The sequence below is a fragment of the Neoarius graeffei genome, chromosome 3 (genome assembly GCF_027579695.1).
Source record: "Neoarius graeffei isolate fNeoGra1 chromosome 3, fNeoGra1.pri, whole genome shotgun sequence".
Classification (NCBI taxonomy): Eukaryota; Metazoa; Chordata; class Actinopteri; order Siluriformes; family Ariidae; genus Neoarius; species Neoarius graeffei.
In genome coordinates, this window is record NC_083571.1 from 57,053,874 (window position 1) to 57,075,746 (window position 21,873).

General features: G+C 48.1%; 1 protein-coding gene across 2 annotated transcripts in view; it reads left to right on the forward strand.

Annotated features, from left to right (window-relative positions):
- Positions 1-21,873, forward strand: part of nrxn2b (neurexin 2b) — a 1,271,620-nt gene that overhangs the window by 35,769 nt on the left and 1,213,978 nt on the right. The gene's annotated exons all lie outside the window — the stretch shown is intronic.

Here is a 21,873-nt window from a genome sequence, read left to right on the forward strand (position 1 = left end):
GATATTGACTTTGTTTCATTTATTTATGTTTACTGCTCTTTATGGTATTTTTTTTTTTAATGTAGAAATATTTAGTTTTATTCAAACAATAGTAGTCTCGGGTACAATTTGTGTAATAGGGAAATGAGCTGTAGGTTTGATTGAGCATCTTGGAGAACCAGCCACAGCTCTTTGACTGTCGTACTTGCTTCTTGATTTTGCGGCAAAACCCAGTAGCCTTCATTATTTTTATTTATTTATTTATTGGCCTGAAAAGTGGTCTCTTACATAGTATGCTGCTTTCTTTACAGACATACAAATGTTTTCTGTAACATGTACACTCACGGGCGGCATGGTGGTGTAGTGGTTAGCACTGTCGCCTCACAGCAAGAAGGTCCTGGATTCGAGCCCCGTGGCCGGCGAGGGCCTTTCTGTGTGGAGTTTGCATGTTCTCCCCGTGTCCGCGTGGGCTTCCTCCAGGTGCTCCGGTTTCCCCCACAGTCCAAAGACATGCAGGTTAGGTTAACTGGTGACTCTAAATTGACCGTAGGTGTGAATGTGAGTGTGAATGGTTGTCTGTGTCTATGTGTCAGCCCTGTGATGACCTGGCGACTTGTCCAGGGTGTACCCCGCCTTTCGCCCGTAGTCAGCTGGGATAGGCTGCAGCTTGCCTGTGACCCTGTAGAACAGGATAAAGCGGCTAGAGATAATGAGATGTACGCTCACTGGCCACTTCAGCAGGAACTTGTTCTTGACTCTAAGATTCCTGTTCTTGGCTGCAGGAGTGGAACCCAATGTGTTCTTCTGCTGTTGCATGCTGAGATGCTTTTCTGCTCACCACAGTTGTAAAAAGAGTGATTTATATGTGTTATTATATCCTTCCTGGCAAAAAAGCTCAAACCAATCTGGCCATTTTCCTCTGACCTCTGTTATCAACAAGACATTTCCACCCATAGAACTGTCACTCACTCAGTGTATTTTGTTTTTCATATCATTCTGTGTAAACTCTAGAGACTGGTGTGTGTGTGTGTGTGTGTGTGTGTGTGTGTGTGTGTGTGTGTGTGTGTGTGTGAACACCCCAGGAGATCAGCAGTTTGGGGCCATCTGGCACCAACAGCCATGCCACAGTCAAAGTCACACTTTGAGATCACAATTTTTTCCCATTCTGATGTTTGAAGTGAACATTAAGCAGCTCTTGATTTGTATCTGCATGATTTTATGCATTGTGCTGCTTGTCAAGGGATTGGCTGATTAAAGAACTGCATAAAACAGCAAGTGGATGGGTGTTCCTAATAAAGTGGCTGGTGAGTGTAATTTTGTGCTGGAAAACTAATGTTTAGAAATCTAAAATGTTTTTGTACTGACTAATGTAGAAGTAGAAATAAATTTTGTACAAAAAATAAAGTTTATACAAAAAAATAGGGTACTTAAAGCTTATAGGCAACGGTTTTAATTTTATGCACATTTGAAACTTTATATGTTAAACCCTCTGTAATTTTCTTCTGGTCCCAAGAAGTATTGTTAATAAGTAATAATTAAAATAAGTTAGCACGGACCGCGGCGAATTTCTGTTCGGCTATTTTCGTGACCACTCAGCTTGTGATGTCATTTAAGACAAAGAAACCACTTGAGTTGAGTCCATTTCCATTTACTTACATTGCCGTTTGGCTTCAGTGCAGACGTGCGTTCAGGAATTTCCAAAGAAAAACCCCATGCCTTATTGTTGTGCAGTGAACTGTAACAACGGGACCAGTTCAGGAAGAAGTTTTTACCTTTTTCCGAGAGAGAAGAAGAGGCAGAGAGAGTGGATTGGCTTTTTCTGGAAGAGGAGAAGAGGCAGGACGAGAAGATTGGCTTTTTCCGAAAAAGAAATAGAGGCGGGGCGAGTGGGTTGGCTTTTTCAGAAAGAGGAGAAGAGGCAGAGCGAGAGGGTTGGCTTTTTCCAAAAAAGGAGAAGAGGCGGCGCAAGTGGGTTGGCTTTTTCTGAAAGAGGAGACGAGGTGGAGAGAGTGGATTGTGCGCGTGAAGCCAGAGGGTTGTTTTTTTCCGGAAGAGGAGACGAGGCGGAGAGAGTGGATTGTGTGTGTGAAGCCAGAGGGTTGGCTTTTTCCGAAAGAGGAGACGAGGTGGAGAGAGTGGATTGTGTGCGTGAAACAAAATCAAGCAGTCAAAGAAGAAACAGAGCAGCAACGCTCAAGCAAAAAGGAGAAGATTGGAGGTAAACATTTTTACTTTTGCTTGCAATTGACAAGTCAAGAATCCTGAGGGATCCTGTACAGTCATTGTGGAAATGAGACACAGGGATATTTCCTGGCTTAGAGTAGGCTATAAATAGTATAATGCCGCGGATGGCAGCCTAATGTGGCCTACCGGTGCACTGTCAAGTAATCATTGCCTATATCCACTAGGGAGGGTTTAATTATTCTTCAAAAGGGCTCTTATTTAGTATCACGACAAAAGTAGGAATTTATCATAACTACCAGGATAAATCATTTGGGCACGAGTCTTGTTGAGGTCTGGGGTCACCGCGATCAGAGTCGGCTGAGTCGCTGTCCAATTCCGAGGCCGCACGGTCAAACCAGTGAGCCACATTCACCGATTGCTTCGCAACAGCCATAGGTTCATACATATATGGTTTCACCTCTTGATATTCAATTTGGAGAGTTCCTACTTCAAAATCGCTATCGCTTTCAGACATTTTACACAACCTCTCACGACCAAAGTCCGTACACGTGTGCTCGGTTCGCAAGTAAACACAGAGCTGCTCCCAGTCTGTTTGGCTTAAATGACGTCACGACGACGGCCCCCTGGCGGTGAAAGTGCGCATAAGTGAGATGTAAATAAACCTTCGGAAATTGGGCAAAAGAGTATATTTTAACTGTTTTATTCAATTTTAGGGTGCTAATTAGACACTAGGAAAATTGAATTCGCTTTTTGGGTCATTCTTCTAGACAATAAAGTTGATATTCTACGTTTCACCTCGGACCATTGCCTATGACCTCATAAATCTCATAATGTGTGAATATGTGCAGTGATTCTCTAATGTGTTACTATTCTCACACAAATGTGATGTAGATTATTAGCAGCTGGTTCACTGGCTAGCTGCTTGTGATGGCAGGAGGATATTGGAGCATTGCCACATTGCATAATAATCCATAATTATTTTTAATTGAGGTTTTCACATGGAATTTTGTAGTTGTTCTTGAGCATTACCCAATGTACCATTTGACACAGATTTTTCTTTGGTCCAAGCTCTCTGTTAGTCCACTCAGTGAGGGTCAGAGCTGTTTTAGCTGATCTGTAGTCAGTCAACGAACATTACAGGGTCAGATCCCAGGGCTCTAGTGGGATTTGCTCTCATCTGAGGCAGCCCTGATGTCTCTGACTCGGCAGCATTACTGCAGGGCTTTCTGATGCCATGCGGAGGAGATCCCCCACAGTTTTGTCATTCTAATGGTCTGATTCACTGAGCTTTATAATGTCTGTCAGCAACTGACAAAACTGAGTGCCAGCACAAACTCTCTCTTACTCTGTCTAGCTCTCTCTGCTGAATACAACAGTGACAGAAGTACCAAAAAAACCCACAAACTTTTATATTATTAACATACTTGAAGGCAAAAATTCCAGAATTTCTGCAGTCTTGTCATGTTCTTTTCATAGACTAACACACGTTAATGAAAACACTCCTTTCTAAAACCTGTTGGCTAAATTCCCCATATATCGTATGTAAAGAACTCTAGATACAATGCTGTGCATCCCCCCCCCCCGAACTTTTACACATTCTGTAGCCTGGATGAAAGGCATCCCTTGAACATGATGCTCCCACTACCACATTTCACTGTTGGGATGATGTTCTCAGGGTTATGAGCAGTGTTGGGATTCTGTCCAATGTTATAATTTGTGTCAAATCTGAAAAGAAAAAAAATCACTTTTGGTCACATCAGATCATAGAATGTTTTTTCACTTTTTTTTCTTTTGACAAATCTTGGGCGGCACGGTGGTGTAGTGGTTAGCGCTGTCGCCTCACAGCAAGAAGGCCCGGGTTCGAGCCCAGTGGCTGGCGAGGGCCTTTCTGTGCGGAGTTTGCATGTTCTCCCTGTGTCCGCGTGGGCTTCCTCCGGGTGCTCCGGTTTCCCCCACAGTCCAAAGACATGCAGGTTAGGTTAACTGGTGACTCTAAATTGAGCGTAGGTGTGAATGTGAGTGTGAATGGTTGTCTGTGTCTATGTGTCAGCCCTGTGATGACCTGGCGACTTGTCCAGGGTGTACCCCGCCTTTCGCCCGTAGTCAGCTGGGATAGGCTCCAGCTTGCCTGCGACCCTGTAGAACAGGATAAAGCGGCTAGAGATAATGAGATGAGATGACAAATCTTCACTGAAACCCAGATGTGTAGTAACCATGGTCATGTGACCAGCTTCTCCCTCACTGATCAATAGAAAAGAATATTGTAGTAAACCCTTAAATAATTAGCCACATTTGGGCTTCTAAATTGCAAGGAATTGAAATTTGAGTGCAATTTTTTGCATACGGTAGATCTCAGGCAGATACTTTGGAGCACAAACAAATAGGAGATATAAAGATTACAGTAAAAGCTATTCAGGTGGCCGTGCTGAATTTCTGCATCACACAAAGTGCATGAATTGGACTTCCCTGACTTTGGATGGAACAGAAAGTAAGAGAGGACAAGGCAAAAAGGGGAGAACGAATGCATGCGGAACAGATCCGTGACATTTTCAGAGGCCATGGTCTGTGGCTGATAACACATGTGAAGATCACGCTGTGTCCTCTCTGATAGAGAGATAGAGAGACACATTTCACACAGCCCTTCAGCCTTTGGGCTGGAAAAGAGTAGCTCAATATAGCACACTTTCAAATGTGTGAAAAATGTGTGAAGTGTTAGGGCTGCTAAGGTGTTTTATGCCAGTAGAATTTGTGTACAGTCAATAAGGATATAGGAAGGGGAATGTTGTGTGCTTGTGTAAGCTTTATGAGGACATAGGGTACTTAAAATAGGTGATTTCACACAAAACAGTTCTAGGAACTTATTGAGAGGAACTACCTACTTGGAAGCTCCCCCAGGATATCTTCAAGGGCTTTGTTTCTGTTTGCATTCACACCACCAGTAGGAATGCTGAAGCAACGTAAACTGGCTTGCTAGTGTGATGGTAGTGTGATACTAGCAAAAATGCTTGCAAAGATTTTTATATTTTGCTTAGACATATCAAAATTGAGTCAAAATCCTCCATCACATATACACACGATAAAGCTTGGACTTCACTATCGGTCCATTTGTCCATATTTTTATTTTAATTTTTTTAACGCTAACATAAAGAGAGGGTGGCATGGTGGTGCAGTGGTTTGCGCTGTCACCTCACAGCAAGAAGGTTCTGGGTTCAAGCCCAGTGGCCAACAGGGGCCTTTCTGTGTGGCATCTGCATGTTCTCCCAGTGTCTGCATGGGTTTCCTCCGGGTGCTCTGGTTTCCCTCATAGTCCAAAAGATGTGTGGTTAGGTTAACTGGCTAATCTAAAGGCTCACTCACAACCTGCCGTACGTGCTACCATGGGCGGTCTATGTAAAAAAATTGGCAAAACCTTGCTCGACACTTGCGTGTGTTCAGTGTCGTAGAAGGTCGCAGACTGGCCGTGGAGACTTTTGGTTCTGCACATGCAAATTCTATGGGTCTTGCGAAAAATCAAGAACGCATACATTACATATGGTACCCATACTCCTTTTGTCAGCAGCACGTCTAGTAGGGGCTTTGCGATGACAGTAAGATGCACGAGTGACGCATGATCATTGTCTGAGTGATGTGCCTCAGAAGTACTACACAAGTATTTCACACTTGCTATGTGCAGCCCCCAAAACCAGAAGTACATCTCACTTTCTACCCCATGTGTGGCATGCATGCAGCGCACGTGACCCGCACACGACACGAGGGGCAAGACTCTGGGTATGTATATTGGGGAGGAACCAAGGAACGGATTATGTAATGTGTAGCACTGTAGAAGGGAAAAAGATGGCTGTCGCCATACCACCGCAACAACTGAGGGAGTTGGACCCTTATAGGCAGATGACAGAAGCTGAGGAGCAGCACAAAGCGATGCTGTTCTTTAGCTGAAAGACAGATGCAGAATGCTGCAGACATGCTGGTTTTATACCCACTCCTGGCTTGCGTAACACGCAAGTCATGAGTGATTGTCATGTGCTAATCACGTGCGTCACACATGCTTCACAGGTGCGGCCTGTACTCCTAGTGCAGGAAACTGGTAAAATGCAAGTCACACGCACTCCACACTCACTGAACACGCACTGATCACGTGCATCAGACATACAGTACGCTTTCCACAGGCTAACGGCGCAATTTTTCCCACGCCTCGAGGAAGTCAGGCATGCAACCTGTACTTGACAAGTACTTTGCCTGTACTCCTCCCCCAAACTTTCCCCCGGGTTCACCGCGACCCTGCGGCATGGCTGCGATCTACCAAACCCCGCGACCCATGCGTGTCCAAAACACTTACGGCGGGTTGTGAGTGTGGCATAAATTGCCCATAGATTAGGGTGACCAGATTTCCCGAGTCTAAAACCGGGACACTTTGCGCGTGACCGTGATACTCGTGCACGCACGTGTTTTGATGTAAACATGCACCGGCTCAAACCATGGTTCAGACAGGTGCTTTTATCATTTTGTAGAAGCTCACTTTTATCAACATTTCAGAGAATAATCAAGTATTTTCTTGTTATCTACGTGTACTTCTATCACAATTCAGTTAAAGTAAGAAAATCAGACAACAGATGTGATGATACGGAATAGGCCAATAGCCTAAATTTCAACTGATTTATTTCACCTTTGTGAAAATGCCAAGAAAATGCATTGCTTCTATATTAACATCAACATTTTATGCAATGAACTTTTTTTTTAAACAACAGGCTATGCATTGTAACAGGAACGAGCTCATGAGCCTAATCGTTGTCACCTCCGAACCTTTACCCAAAATGCCTCTGTTTAATCTTAACCAGTGTAGGCGATTAACTAGTTTGAAAACGTGAACCCTGAGTTGACAACAGCATCAAACAAGTCAAGACAAGCTGTGATACAGATTAAAGACAGATGAAACAGATGAAAGGCAACAAAAAATGTTTCAGAAGCACAGCCACCCAACCCACCCACCCTAAAGAAGATGCTATTTTATTGCATATATTTACATGATGACTGAATTTGCTCCAGTAGCGCTTTATTGCCCGAGAGCCTGCTGTGAAACTGTGAGCAAGTATCGTCGAAATTGGCCCGGGTAACGAGCAAGGCTTTGAGAGTAGGCACGGTCATGCGATTCCTCTCGTCAGTCCAGGTGTTGCTCATGAGTGAAAATATTCGCTCAACTGGAGCATTGGTGCCAGGTACTGTAGGCACATGGCAAACTGGCAAAGCTGGCTAACATTGCTGGAAGGAATCTTCCTACTCTTGAAGTGTGCGAACATCTCCGCCCAGAGCTCATCCGTTCGGCATTGTCGCGTAGTAGTTGACAGCCACTAGCGAAAAAAACCTGTTATAACGCGGCCTCTATATTGCAGCATTGTACAAATAGATACATTGTAAGGTTGACTGCACACACACGCACATTGATGCTGAATTGCTAGAAGCTTTATTGACATCTCGTTGGCTATATATGATCGCTGTAACCGGGACAGTTTGTTAGTGTTTGGTGTAAACCGGGACATTTCAGTGTCCCGACGGACCTTTGTCATGACTGGGGACACGCAACTCAAAATCGGGACTGTCCCGGTCAAACTGGGACGTCTGGTCACGTTACCATAGATGTGAATGTGTGTGAATAGTTGAGAGGAGTAAACCTCTATAAATAATCCAGTAGAAGGCAACAGAAAACCACTACTGTAATTCTACAACTTGGACCTGCCATCAGGCAGAATGCTAAAGAAGAAGGATGTTAAGAGTTGCTGTTTACACGGATTTTTTTTTTTTTAATGGTGGTTGCCAGTGCAACATTTCCTCATGTTCAACCAGTCAATGTACACTTGCATCACTCATTGTTCCTCTTGTGTTGGGAGAATAAATACCCTGAAGCAGGAGTTTAAAAAATTCTTTCAAAACAGGGTTCTAAAACTATGATTGTTCTCAGTTCCTGCAGTACGGACACACACAAAAAGAAGGAATATCCTCCAACAGTTCAAACAACTATGAACAAGTTCCTCCAGTCTGAAAGCACCCAATGATAGGATTGTGTCAGCTGTCCTCACAGAAACAGTTTTTATTTGAAAAATGAAGCGATTTGTTATGTTTATTAACATTCTTCGTGCACATTTGGGGGAGGAAAAAAAACCCTAGACTTTTAATATTGCACTACTCCATATCTAATAACCTAACAGACATAGGGAAGTGGATGAAAGTGGTTGGGTAATGTAAAGAGAGGAAATGGAGGTGTTTCCAACTTGCATATTCATTGGTATTTATTATTAACATGTATTTTATGAAGGGAAAGCTCTGTGATGTACCTGATTTATTTGTATTCCAGAAAAAATGGTACTCAACCTAATTTATCGTTATAATATCTTTGAAATGCACACTCGGGGCATCTTAAGCCTTCATTGTGAACTTCCACCAAGCATTAATGTGTCTCTGCAGAGCTCAAAATGCACTACAATATTACAGAGACACTGCAAGCCTTGCTGCAAGTCATAATTTGCCACTTCTTTTGTAGACATTCAATTTATTTGTGGTTTAACATATAGTACCACATGAGCTGAATAATGATAATATTCAACACATGCATCAATATATCATGCTCAATTTTAATAATATTAAGGTTCTCATATCCCAAGTCACACTGCAGTGCAGCCTAATTTTATTAACGTGTGATGCTGATATGCACTCATCTCCCAACCCCACCAGACGTTAAGACTCAGAGGATGGTCTTAAACATACTAAAGTACTAATGGAGCTCAAATTATGTCCAGTGAGAAATAATTAAAAATAATAATAATTGAAAACATACTCGTGTCCTCCTGACCGTGTGGATGTAGCGAGTTGGTGCTGAAGGAGGTGTGACTCAGCAACCAGTATTAATCCATGGAAGCTGTGCTGCTTCTCTAGTTTTTCTGTTCATATAAATGAAATGCTTGTCAGTAAAACGAAGAGTAATCCCAATATGCAGTGCTGAATTTGTAAAACATGACATACCGGAACACCAAGCATGAGAGGTTAGCCAGCAATTAGACAGGGAAGGAAAAATCCTGGAACATATGGACACAACAGTGCTCCAAGTAATCCATGTAATACAGTAGAGTTGAATGCTCTGTCTGATAGACCTAGAACTAATAGTGTAGATTGATAGGTAGATATGAAGATAGATATTTAGGTACTGCCTAAAAGCGGAGCTCCTGATGAGGGTAAAATGTGTTCGTAAATAATCCCTCGTTATTTTTTTAAAAAGCAAATTAAAAATAAGCTCTGGTAAAACCCATCCATCTTATGCAAATAAAGATACAAATTTCATTGTCCAGGTGGCACAGTGGTGTAGTGTAGCACTGTTACCTCACAGCAAGAAGGTCCTGGGTTTGAGCCCAGCGGCCGGCGAGGGCCTTTCTGTGTGGAGTTTGCATGTTCTCCCCATGTCTGTGTGGGTTTCCTGTGGGTGCTCCGGTTTCCCCCACAGTCCAAAGACATGCAGGCTAGGCTAATTGGTGGCTCTAAATTGACTGTAGGTGTGAATGGTTGTTTGTCTCTGCCCATGTTTACATTAGACCGTATCAGCGGATCATCAGATTAACGTTTTTAAAACGATTAGTATGCACACAGCAACGCCAATACACGATTTGCGTGCACACAGCAACACCAATACACAGATACGCTCGGCTCCGCAGGCATCCTGCGCTCCAAATCACTCCGCCCTGAACAGCGAGTGCCCTCTGGAGGGTGCGCACTCCGGCCCTGCGCAGCTCACAGAGCACGCGAGTGAAGTGCACAGCTTGTGATTCGGGACTGAGCCGCTGTGTGTGTGATCCCAGCGCATATCACTCATCACTTGCAAGTGGAAGGATGGCAAGCCTAAAGACAATCATAACTACACAATGGGCAGTATTTGCATCAGTATTTGCAGTATTTTCATACTTTTATACTCTTTAATGAAAGGTGATACAAGGCGGAAGTCCGCGCCGTTTTTCAGCAGTCGCGTCACATGACCAACGCCAGCGAATCAGGAAGGTGGATGTCACAGTGACGTTGTCCAATGACGACGCCAGCTAGAGCTCAGCACAGCGTATCCGCGTATCTCAATGTTTACACAGCACCGGATCAGACAAGATCTGGATTGAATACGTGGACCCTGGCGGATTCCCGTTTCCCGGCGTTTCCAGGCGGTTTAATGTAAACAGACAGTGCATCCGCGAAGAAAACGAGACAGATATGGTCTAATGTAAACTTGGCCTCTGTGTCAGCCCTGTGATGATCTGACGACTTGTCCAGGGGGCACCCTGCCTCTCGCCCATAGTCAGCTGGGATAGGCTCCAGCTTGCCTGCGACCCCGTACAGGATAAGCTGCTACAGATAATGGATGGATGGATGGATTTCATTGTCCGGGGGTCAAGTGTTTATGAGATATGTTGCCTCGCACTTACGATCAGTTACTCTATGGTCGCAAAAGCTATCAAAATTCAGGTCGACGCTTTACCATATTCTCTTAAACATGGAGCTTCGTGCCGTGCACTTTGCATGCAGTGAGCTCTGCTCTATGTACGAAAACAAAAAATAGCAAAAATGCTTGAAACTATTTTTGTTAGTGACCTGGATGCCTGTACTGTAAGGATCTAGCCTCACAGTTTCCCTAGAAAAATAAATATAACTCAGCTGGACACGAAGGAATAGTGCTGTTCTTTGTTTTTTTTTCCCTTTAGTCCTGGGTATGCCCTTTAAACTGCAACCAGTGGTGAGTCTTAGGTCTGGGAGGACCTGAGTATTAGGGAAAGTGGAATTACCCCTTAATCACCATTGTTTCTAGGTCTGCTCTGACCTGGAGTGGTAGCACCTGCCTGTGTTCCAGCTATGGGTTAAATAGTACATCACCAATAAGGCACTGGCAGCAGGGCGCTTTTTGGTGCAATGTGGCAGATGAACCCAACAGGGCCAATGGCAAACCACCAGATGGCATGCGGAAGAGCCACTCAAATGGCCAACGGATGGCATCACTCAGCAAGTCAGTTGTCACTACGGGGCAACTTCCATACCCATCAGGTCTGTGGCACTTTTGTGCACCACTTGGCATCTAGTCTGGAGGTCCAGAGAGACAACACAATGGGGGCATGACATCATTTATCTTACCTTACTGTGCAAGGGGCTTCATTAGGAGAGGAGGATAATATGCGAGAGCTCACAAGGCCAGACATTCCGCGGCGGCTCTGCTGGGCCATTTATATTGCCGCTGTGGGCGACTCTGTCGCTGTGGTGCAAGCCTCACGGCCAGTCTGCATTTCTGTGCATCCTTTGTCTCCAAGATGGCAGTGCCCTGTATGGCAGCGGCTACTCCAGCTCCTGATAGTGATGTGCGTTTTATGTTAAATGTGTTGTTGGTACCGTCACAGTCTTGCACGAGAATAGTCTACAACAGAAGCTTACTACTTGGACTATGAAACTCCAACTTTTCAAATGATCTTTCTGGAGTTATGATGGCTTTGGAACCCAAAGCACTCGGCGAGCTAGGCATTCTACACCGGCAAGACCCAGGGGCCTGCAAGACAGCGGACCCTCTTCCTGCCACCGGCCGACACTGGAGGCGACACAAGCGGTGGGAGAGACCTAGCATGCATCGCAAGCGGTGTGCTAGACCCAGCAAGCAGGGCTGTCGAGCGGATATCAGCGCCAGGCTAAAAGCTGAACTGTACAGACCCGCACTTCCTTCAATCCTGCTATCCAACGTTCGTTCGCTGGAAAACAAAATGGACTACCTCAGACTGGATTTAATTACACAAAGAAAGGTGAGAGACTGCCATCATCTGCCATCCTCACTGAGATGTGGCTTAATCACACCGTACCAGACAACGTCATTCAGGTGGATGGACTAACAACGTTCCGGGCGGACAGGAGCCACGCTCTCAGCGGTAAATCTCGGGGAGGTGGTGTGTGCATTTTCATTAATAACAACTGGTGTACTAATGTCAAAGTTATCTCAAGTCACTGTTCTGAGGACATAGAATTTCTAACAGTTAAATGTCATCCAGTCTACTTGCCAAGAGAATTCTCAGCCATCAACATTACAGCTGTGTACATTCCTCCCAGTGCGAATACAAAGGACGCACTGTCTACATTGTATCAGTCTGTGAGCTCAATGCAGGACTCTAACCCGGACTCTGTCTATATAATCGCTGGCGATTTCAGTCAGGCCAATTTGAAGACAGTACTTCCACATTATCACAAATATGTGGACTTTGCAACTAGAGGAGAGAACACTCTTGACCAGGTCTACACAAACATTAAACAGGCATTGAGAGCTGTTCCCCACCCCCACCTGGAAAACTCGGACCATCTCTCTGTTATGCTTCCAGCTTACAGGCCACTGCTAACCAGGAACAAGCCATCTGTGAAACAGATCAGAACATGGCCAGAGGGGGCTACCTCAGCTCTTCAAGACTGTTTTGACTGCACAGACTGGAATGCTTTTAGGGAGGCTGCCACTACCAACCAGCATGTCAACATAACGGAATACACTGAGTCTGTGACGGGATACATATCCAAATGCATGGAAGATGTGACCATCATCAAACACATCACCACAAAGGCCAACAAAAAACCCTGGTTCACCAGGGAGGTACGTGAGCTCCTGAGAGCACGGAATACTGCTTTCAAGTCCGGGGACAAAGTAGCTCTTAGAACTGCTAGGGCCAACTTGAACTGGGGCATGAGAGCAGCCAAGCATGCATATGGACAGAAAATCCAATCACACTTCACTGACACAAAAGACCCCAGATGCCTATGGCAAGGCATCCAGTCAGTAACTGATTACAGGCCAATACCCCCACCGTGTGAGGACAGCACAGACTTCCTAAACTCACTTAACACCTTCTTCAGCCGGTTTGAAGAAAACAACACCACCACACCAACAAAAACCCCTCACTGCTTGGATAATATAACACTTCACCTGGACCCTGCTGACGTGCGGAGGACCCTTCAGAAGGTGAACCCCAGGAAAGCTGCTGGTCCTGACAGTATACCTGGGTGTGTGCTTAGAGACTGTGCTGACTCACTTACAGATGTTCTCACACATATCTTCAACACCTCTCTGAGCCAAGCCATCTTACCAGCATGCTTCAAAGCCACCACCATCATACCACTACCCAAGAAATTCCCAGCCACAACATTGAACGACTACCGGCCCATAGCACTCACTCCCATCATAATGAAGTGCTTTGAAAGGCTGGTCAAGGCCCATATAACATCCAGCCTACCCACCACATTTGACCCATTCCAGTTTGCATACCGTCCCAAATGCTCCACTGATGATGCTATAGCAACAGCACTTCACATCAGCCTGGCTCATCTGGAAAACAAAAACAGTTACGTGCGGATGCTGTTCATCGACTTCAGCTCCGCCTTCAACACAGTCATCCCACAACACCTGGTGAATAAACTCAGTGCTATAGGCATCAGCACCCCACTATGCAACTGGCTACTGGACTTTCTCATCAACAGACCACAGACAGTAAGAGTTGGCAAAAACTCCTCAGAGACCACCATCATGAACACTGGGGTCCCCCAGGGATGTGTGCTGAGTCCTCTGCTGTTCACACTGATGACCCATGACTGTTGTGCCAGACACAACTCGAACCACATCATCAAGTTTGCAGATGACACAACAATGGTGGGCCTCATCAGCAATGATGATGACTCAGCCTACAGAGAGGAGGTACACCAACTCATCAACTGGTGTGACATCAACAATCTACACCTCAATGTCAATAAAACAAAGGAAATAACTGTGGACTTCAGGAAAAATCACGTCACACACACACCCCTCACCGTCAATGGCAGTGCTGTGGAATCAGTGAAAAGCACCAAGTTCCTGGCGGTGCACATCACAGATGACCTGACATGGACAACTAACACCACCTCCCTTGTCAAGAAAGCACAGCAACGCCTCCACTTCCTATGCAGGATGAGGAGAACCGACCTCCCCGCTTCTGCACTCACCACCTTCTACAGGGGTGCCATTGAGAGCATCCTCACCAGCAGTCTCTCAGTCTGGTATGGCAGCTGCCCTGTTGCTGACCAGAAGGCCCTACAGAGAGTGGTGAGGACAGCAGAGAAGATCACCAGATTAGCCCAACCATCCATCCAGGACCTATACTCATCCTGCTGTCGTAAAAGAGCCATCAACATCATCAAAGACCCCACCCACCCTGCACACAAACTGTTTACCCTCCTACCATCTGGCAAGTGCTACAGCAGCATGCATAGACTACCAGACTCAGCAACAGCTTTTTCCCACAGGCCATCAGACTGCTCAACTCACTCATGAAAACTCCAAGAACATAACCCCCCCACACACAAAAGACCAGCAAACTGTCAAACAGTATACTCAATGTCTATACAATGCTCTTTATATGCACATATGCCAATATTCTTTTCTGCACAAGAACATACAAGTTTACAATACTTATTTATCTCCATACTGCTATTCTGCACTTTGCACTTTACCATACTGCACCTTGTATTATTGTACCCCAGTAACATACCTCAAACTTGACTACATTTCTGGACTACATTTCTGGAACTACAGTTCTGGACTACATTACCTCAAACTTGTCTACATTTCTGGACTACATTTCTGGAACTACTATTCTGGACTACATTACCTCAAACTTGACTAGATTTCTGGAACTACAATTCTGGACTACATTACCTCAAACTTGACAACATTTCTGGATCTCAGTGGATATTCTGGGAACTGTATGCCCACTGTCTGTCTATATGTTGTGTTAATTTGCTTATCTGTTGATGTCTGTGTGCACTTTTATGTTTAGTTGTGTGTCAATTTTTTAATACTGCACATTTGGAGTTTGGGGAAACGCAATTTCAATCCTCTGTGTAATTCTGTTACATGGTTTGATTGACAATAAAGTTCACTTTGACTTTGACTTTAATGAAGTGGTCATCATCACGAGCGATGGACAGCTGCTGCCACCGATTTCTCTGAAGGGTCCTATACCCTTGTATACGGTTAAGTGTTGTCATTAGGAGAGGGTAACCTGACTGAATATCATATATTATACATACAGGACATTTTTTCGATGGAATAAAACATGTATTCTATTCCCTTCTAGTGGGTTTCATTCATTTGGTTTGATAGCATGCAATATTGTTATCATATCGCTTATCCTATGTGTATTATGTCACTCTACCCAATGGAGAATGAGTGTTGAATATGGTTTATGATATTGCATGGTTATCAAGACAACATAACGTCACATGCCAGAGATGAATAAGTTTTTACTTCAGCCCACTCCTTTTCGGACATGTAAACTCAGAGCTGCTTAGTGTGTCCTTGTTTGTATTTTTGTTTTGTTTTCTTTTGTTTTGATATTATATTATTATTACCTATATTATTTATGGTTTATTTTCTAATTTAGTGGCTTTTTACATGTTCTTGTTGCAAATGCTGTTTTGCTTTTCTTGTTTTCTGTTTATTTATTCATTGTTTCTTTATATGTTCGAAATAAACTATCAACTAAGCTAAACTATGTAAAACGAGGGTTATGTATATAACCGCGGTTCTATGAGTTTCGGATGACCGCCAGAGGCGGTGCTTTCAGCACATGGATATCCATCACACGAACGTGCAGGTCGAGTAATAGTAACAACAAAGTCACGTGTGACCTGGGTGACGTCACCCCGTGACCCCGGCACAAAAGACCGGTGAACCCAGGAAGTGACCTCTTGGCAAATCTTCTCGTGTACACTCCGAGTGACTGCCAAGCTCTGGCGGTCATCCAAAACTCATAGAACCGCGGTTATATACATAACCCTCGTTCTATTTCGTTTCTCCTGACCGCCAGAGGCGGTGCTTTCAGCACATGGATGACTAATACCAACCAGGTCATGAGGAGTGCCTACCCGTACTCAGTGCTGCTGCGACGGGCCTGGAATGACGGCCGTCGCCACAGGATTATGTGGGACGACATTAAGACGGTAAAACCTGGTGAAGGTGCAGCTGGAAGCCCAGGAGGCTGCGCTGTATATGTCTGAAAGGGGCACGCCCTTCAGTGATGCCCATGAGGCCGCCACGCCCCGTGCAGAGTGCACCCTGCCAGCCGGAGGAATCGGGGAGCCACTGTGCCTGTAGGCATGTAATATGACCTCGACTATCCACTTGGATAGCCTCTGTTTAGAGAGCGCCAGACCCATCCTCGGCCCTGTGTGGCACGGAAACAGGGCGTCACTCCTACGGAAGCCCTCCGTACGGGACACGTACACCCTGAGGGCGCGAACTGGGCACAAAAGTTCCGACCTCTCACCATGGCCCGCCTCGAACGCCGCAAGGCTAAGGGGCTGGTTGACGAAGGTAGCAGAGAGGGTCTTCGGGAGGAAAGAGGGGTTAGGCCACAGAGTGACCCCACTGTCGCCGGAGTGCCACTGCAGGCACTCCCCACTGACTGACAGTGCGTGTAATTCCCCAATGCGCCTCGTCGATGTAATGGCCAGAAGAAAAGCAGTCTTCAGGGAGAGCCATGAAATGTCTGCCGTGAGCAGGGGCTCAAACGGTGCGTCACAGAGAGCCTGCAGCACCAAGTGAAGATCCCATGTGGGTACCCGGCCCCGTCGGGGGGGTCTCAACCGGAGAGCACCCTTCAAGAAACGTGCCACCAAGGGGTGGGACCCCACGGTCCTTCCCCCAACTCTGGCATGCTGAGCAGAGATGGCAGCTGCATAGACCTTGATGGTGGAAGGAGTAAGACCCTTGTCAAACAGAGACTGGAGGAACAGTAGAATGGTCGGCAGGGGGCAGCATGTAGGCTCCTGCCCCCGAGTCAAGCACCAGTTGGAGAAAAGCCTCCATCTGTTGGCGTAGAGGGCATTGGTGGAGGGTGCCCGAGAGCTTGCAATGGTGTTGACCACTGCCGGCTCACAAAGACCTAGCAGGGGGTCCGGCCCTTCAGCGGCCACACCCAGAGCTGCAGACGGGCTGGATCCGGGTGCCAGATCTGCCCTCCCAGCTGTGATAGCAAGTCCGTCCTCACTGGCAGGCACCAGGGGTCACCGTTCGGAAGTTGCAGCAACTTCGGAACCCACGCTCAGCCCGGCCACCGAGGGGCGACAAGCAGCAGCCCGTGGTGGTCCATCGCAACCCTGTGTAGGGTTGGCACGATCAGCGGCAGAGGGGGGAAGGCATACAGCAGTTGCCTTGGCCAAGCATGCGCCAGCGCGTCCTGGCCCAGGGAGCTGGGGCCGTGGAGGCTGAACCACAGAGGGCAGTGTGTCGACTCCTGGCAGGCAAAGAGGTCCACCTCTGCCCTGCCAAAACGTTCCCAGATGGCGAGAACCACCGCTGGGTTGAATCTCCGTTCCCCGGGATCGGGGTCCTGGCGGGACAGCAGATCCGCTGCCCTGTTGGCAGTGCCTGGCAAGTACATGGCATGCAGGCTCAAGAGATGTCGATGGGCCCACCGCAGAAGTTGGCCGGCCACTTCCAAGCACTGGAGGGACTTGGTGCCTCCCTGGTGGTTGATGTAGTACACTACCATAGCGTTGTCCGTCCGCACCAGAACGTGTCTGCCGGCCAGGCCTGGGAGGAAGTGCTGTAGGCCAAGGAACACAGCATGTAGCGCTGGGTGGAGGTGGAGACCGTTGAGCCACCTCTGAAGTGGACGCAAGTCCAGGAGCCCCAGCGGGACCAGAGAGGAGGCTGCCGTAAGCATGCCCAGCAGGCGCTGAAAGGTCTTCAGGGCGAGTGACCTGCCCCGTCTGAAGCGGCCATGCAGCAGGCGGATGTTGTGGATCCTGGTCTGGGAGGGGGTTGCCATCAACGACCTCGAATCCAGGTGCCTGCCCAAGAAAATCATCTCCTGGCTGGGCACCAGCGGCTCTTCTTGTAATTCACCCTGAGCCCCAGCTCTGCGACATGTGAGAGCACAGTCGCGATGTCGGTGCGGGCCTGAGCTGCTGACTGTGAACAGACGAGCCAGTCATCCAGGTAAGGCAGGACACGCAAACCCCTTGCCTGAAGTGGTGCCAATGCCGCTGCCACACACCTGGTGAACACACGGGGTGCCAGCGATATCCCAAAGGGCAGAACATTGAACTCGAAAGCCTGGCCCTCGAAGGCAAACCGCAGGAACTGCCTGTGGTGTGGCGCAATGGGAACATGGAAATAGGCGTCTTTCAGGTCGATGGTGGCAAACCAGTCGCCTGCCTAGATGTGGTGTAAGACATCCACTGTACGCAGCATGCGGAATCTCATGGTCTTCAAGTGGGAGTTGAGGGACCTCAGGTCGAGGATCGGGCGGATACTGCCGTCCTTCTTTGGAACCAGAAAATACCTGGAGTAGAACCCACCTTGCTGTCTCTGCCTGTCGATGGGAGAGATTGCTCCCTTCTCCAGGAGGGTGGCGATTTCCTGACGGAGGACGAGGGACTTCCCCGGATGGCTCACGGTAGTGTGTTTGACCCCATGAAAACGCGGCGGTCGGTGGCAGAACTGGATGCGGTAACCCTCGGTGAGGGTCACCAGCACCCAGGGGTCTGGGGTCAACGCTCTCCAGCTTTGGAGCTGTTCGCTGGAAAAGCGGCCGACTGCCGGTGCGCTGATGTCAGCGCCGCCCAGACCGCCCCCGTCGGTCACCATGGGGACGACGAGGCGCAGACTGGGTGTAGGGGGTGGCGCCGCGGGTCCGGGAGGTGGTGGGGTGACGAAAGCCATCAACCCGTCTGGTCTCCTGGCGGGTGTGTGGCCGAGACAGAGTCGGTGTGGGCCCCCTGAAGGACTGGGCAGCATTGCCGTGGTGGTGGACCTGGCGGAGGCCAGCGAACTGCTGTCGCGCCTGGACGACCTGGGCACTCCGGTCCAGGGCTTGCTGAGCGGCCTCGCCAAACAGCTCCCCAGGGAAAACAGGGAGAGAGCGCAGCACACGCCGGTCGGGCTCGGCCAGAGGGGACTGCGCCAGCCATATCTGCCGGCGGGCGAGGGTGAGATACGACATCAGCTGGCCCAGTTCCCGCGACGAGTAGGCAAAGGCCTGGAGAGCCGCATCGCACAGCTCCCGTGATGCCGCACTTGTCCCCTCCAGCGTCTGGGCGAGGGCCAGCAGCAGATGGGACATGGAATTGTCAATACGACCCATTCATGCCGCCGTGTCGTATCCCCGACGACCTCATTGTGCGGTCGCACGGCATTGAGTGCGGGGGCATCGGGCGTCAGGCCGCAGAGCCTCGTTGGGCGAAAGGACGAGGGCAGCCACGGAGGGCTCAATGTTGGGCATCTGCTGGAGGCCGTAGGTAGGGGCATCCTGCATTGCTGCCAGGGCCCTGCAGTCACTAGGGAGGTGGGAAAGGCGTCTAGGGTCCGCCCAACACCTCTGTAACTCCCCAATGTATGGGGCCGAGGGCGGAACAGACAACGAGGAAGGCTGTGTGGAGCCTCTGAAGAAAGCGCTCTGATGCTGGGCCACCGGGGGCGTGTCCAACCCCAGAAGGGCCAATGCAGCCCTCAGCGTTGGCTGGATGGATGAGCGTCCGCCTTCCGACGCTGCCACGGTGCCATGGCTGGTGGCCTGGGAACCCGCCGGAGAGGTGGAGTCGTGACCGTCAGACCCACTGCAGTCAAAGCTCTCCGACGCCCGGATCGACAGCTCATCCAGGCCGCGTGCATCAACGGCCGGTGACAGAAGCGGTGGTGATGGCGAACGGTTGGGCTGCCAGGCAGATGGGGTGGCTGCGGGAACACTGCTGCCCTGTGGCGGAGGCTGGAGATTCACCAGCAGGGCCTTCATCTCCTCCAGCTCGGTGCACATCACCCTTGGAAGCGGAGATGCATGGGGGCACCCCACGGCGCTTGCTGGGCCCCGCTGCTGCAGCCGGCACCATCTCCTGTCCCCCCGAGGCCCGGGGGATGTCAGACGGAGGATCCATCCGAGCCAGCCTGGCGGTCCGCGCAGCCACGCTCAGGCACATGCAGTCTGCACAGGCCATGTCCGTCAGCCGCTGCCGCAGGTGATCAATACCCAGGCACGAGGGGCACTCGCAGTGGCCGTCCTCCGGCTCGAGGGGGGCCCGGCAGTTGGCGCAGCAAGAGAATAGGTCCATGACACCTGGCTGGCAGAAGGGAACTTAAAAATAGGGCGAGAACACCCCAAGTAAGTATCCCAAAATAAACAATCAGGCAGCAATGAAAAACGACCGGGCGAACACACCCGTGGTCGGGAGAAGAAGAAAAAATGGTGCGAGGGCCTAAGCGGGAGCACCCGGACCTCGCGAACCGCGAGCCTACTGCCACGGGTTTAAAAGACAGCCGCAACTAAACAGTCACTCACTAGCGTGAGAAGACATCATACGCCGCTAAAACACACAAGACAGCCGGCCCGTGAGCAGGCCGGAGGCAAGGTTACACAAACAAGGCGGTCGATAATATTAACAAGATAGGCGCCGTGCGCCACAGAACTGATAACCAGTGGCGAGAAACACCGCTTTAATTTAAATGAATGAAAACCGCTTACCTGAACGAAAATAGGCCGGCCTCCAGCGGCGAGGACCCCGCCTCGGAGGGCTAGTCAGCTAACTCCACCGAGCGAGAGCACTCAGCTTAACGGAGTAACAAACAATACGAATACAACACACACAAGACAGCCGGCCCGTGAACAGGCCGGAGGCAAGGCTACACAAAACAAGGCGGTCGATAATATTAACAAAGATAGGCGCCGTGCGCCACAGAACTGATAACAAACAGCGGCGAGAAACACCGCTTTAATTTAAATGAATGAAAACCGCTTACCTGAACGAAAACAAGCTGGCCTCCAGCGGCGAGGACACCGCCCCGGAGGGCTAATCAGCTAACTCCACCGAGCGAGAGCACTCAGCTTAACGGAGTAGCAAATCAATACGAATATAACAAGAGAAAAAGAATTGGTGGACTTAACGCAGTTTCTTGGAGGGTGCGTAAGCACAGCCCCAACCCTACGGGTAACAAAACTAACACGGCGCTTTATCCAAATTCCAATCCAACTCGCAACCTGCAAACGCGAGAAGATGCAAGAGGTCACTTCCTGGGTTCACCGGTCTTTTGTGCTGGGGTCACGGGGTGACGTCACCCAGGTCACACGTGACTTTGTTGTTACTATTACTCGACCTGCACGTTCGTGTGATGGATATCCATGTGCTGAAAGCACCGCCTCTGGCGGTCAGGAGAAACGAAATAGAACTTCCATGCTAGTGAGTGACTGTGACAATTTGGAAACAAACATGGCCACCAGGTTTGCTTCATTAAATACAGAAGATTTTGAGAGAATTTTGAAAGAGAAAGATGTGTTGAACACCCGAAAGGAATGTGTATGTATAATAAAAATAATAATAATAATAATAATAATAATAATAATAATGGCTTTTTTCATGGTATATCAGATATAGTCCATTTAGCTAGCATGATACTGAACTTGTTTTCGACTCGTTTAGTATCATGCTAGCTGAATAGAATATATCTGATATTCCAGTCAACGCCAGCCAATATTTAAATATCATATGGTAATAAAATAGAATGTCTAAACCACGTTTCTCATGAATCAGAGTGCACGAAAGCTTGTGCAATGACATTTGATATCATCGTAAGTGGACCATTACAGTGTGCATTGGGGAATCCTGGTAAAACTACAGGGTCTCAAGAGTTTTATTTTTTCCAGTATCATA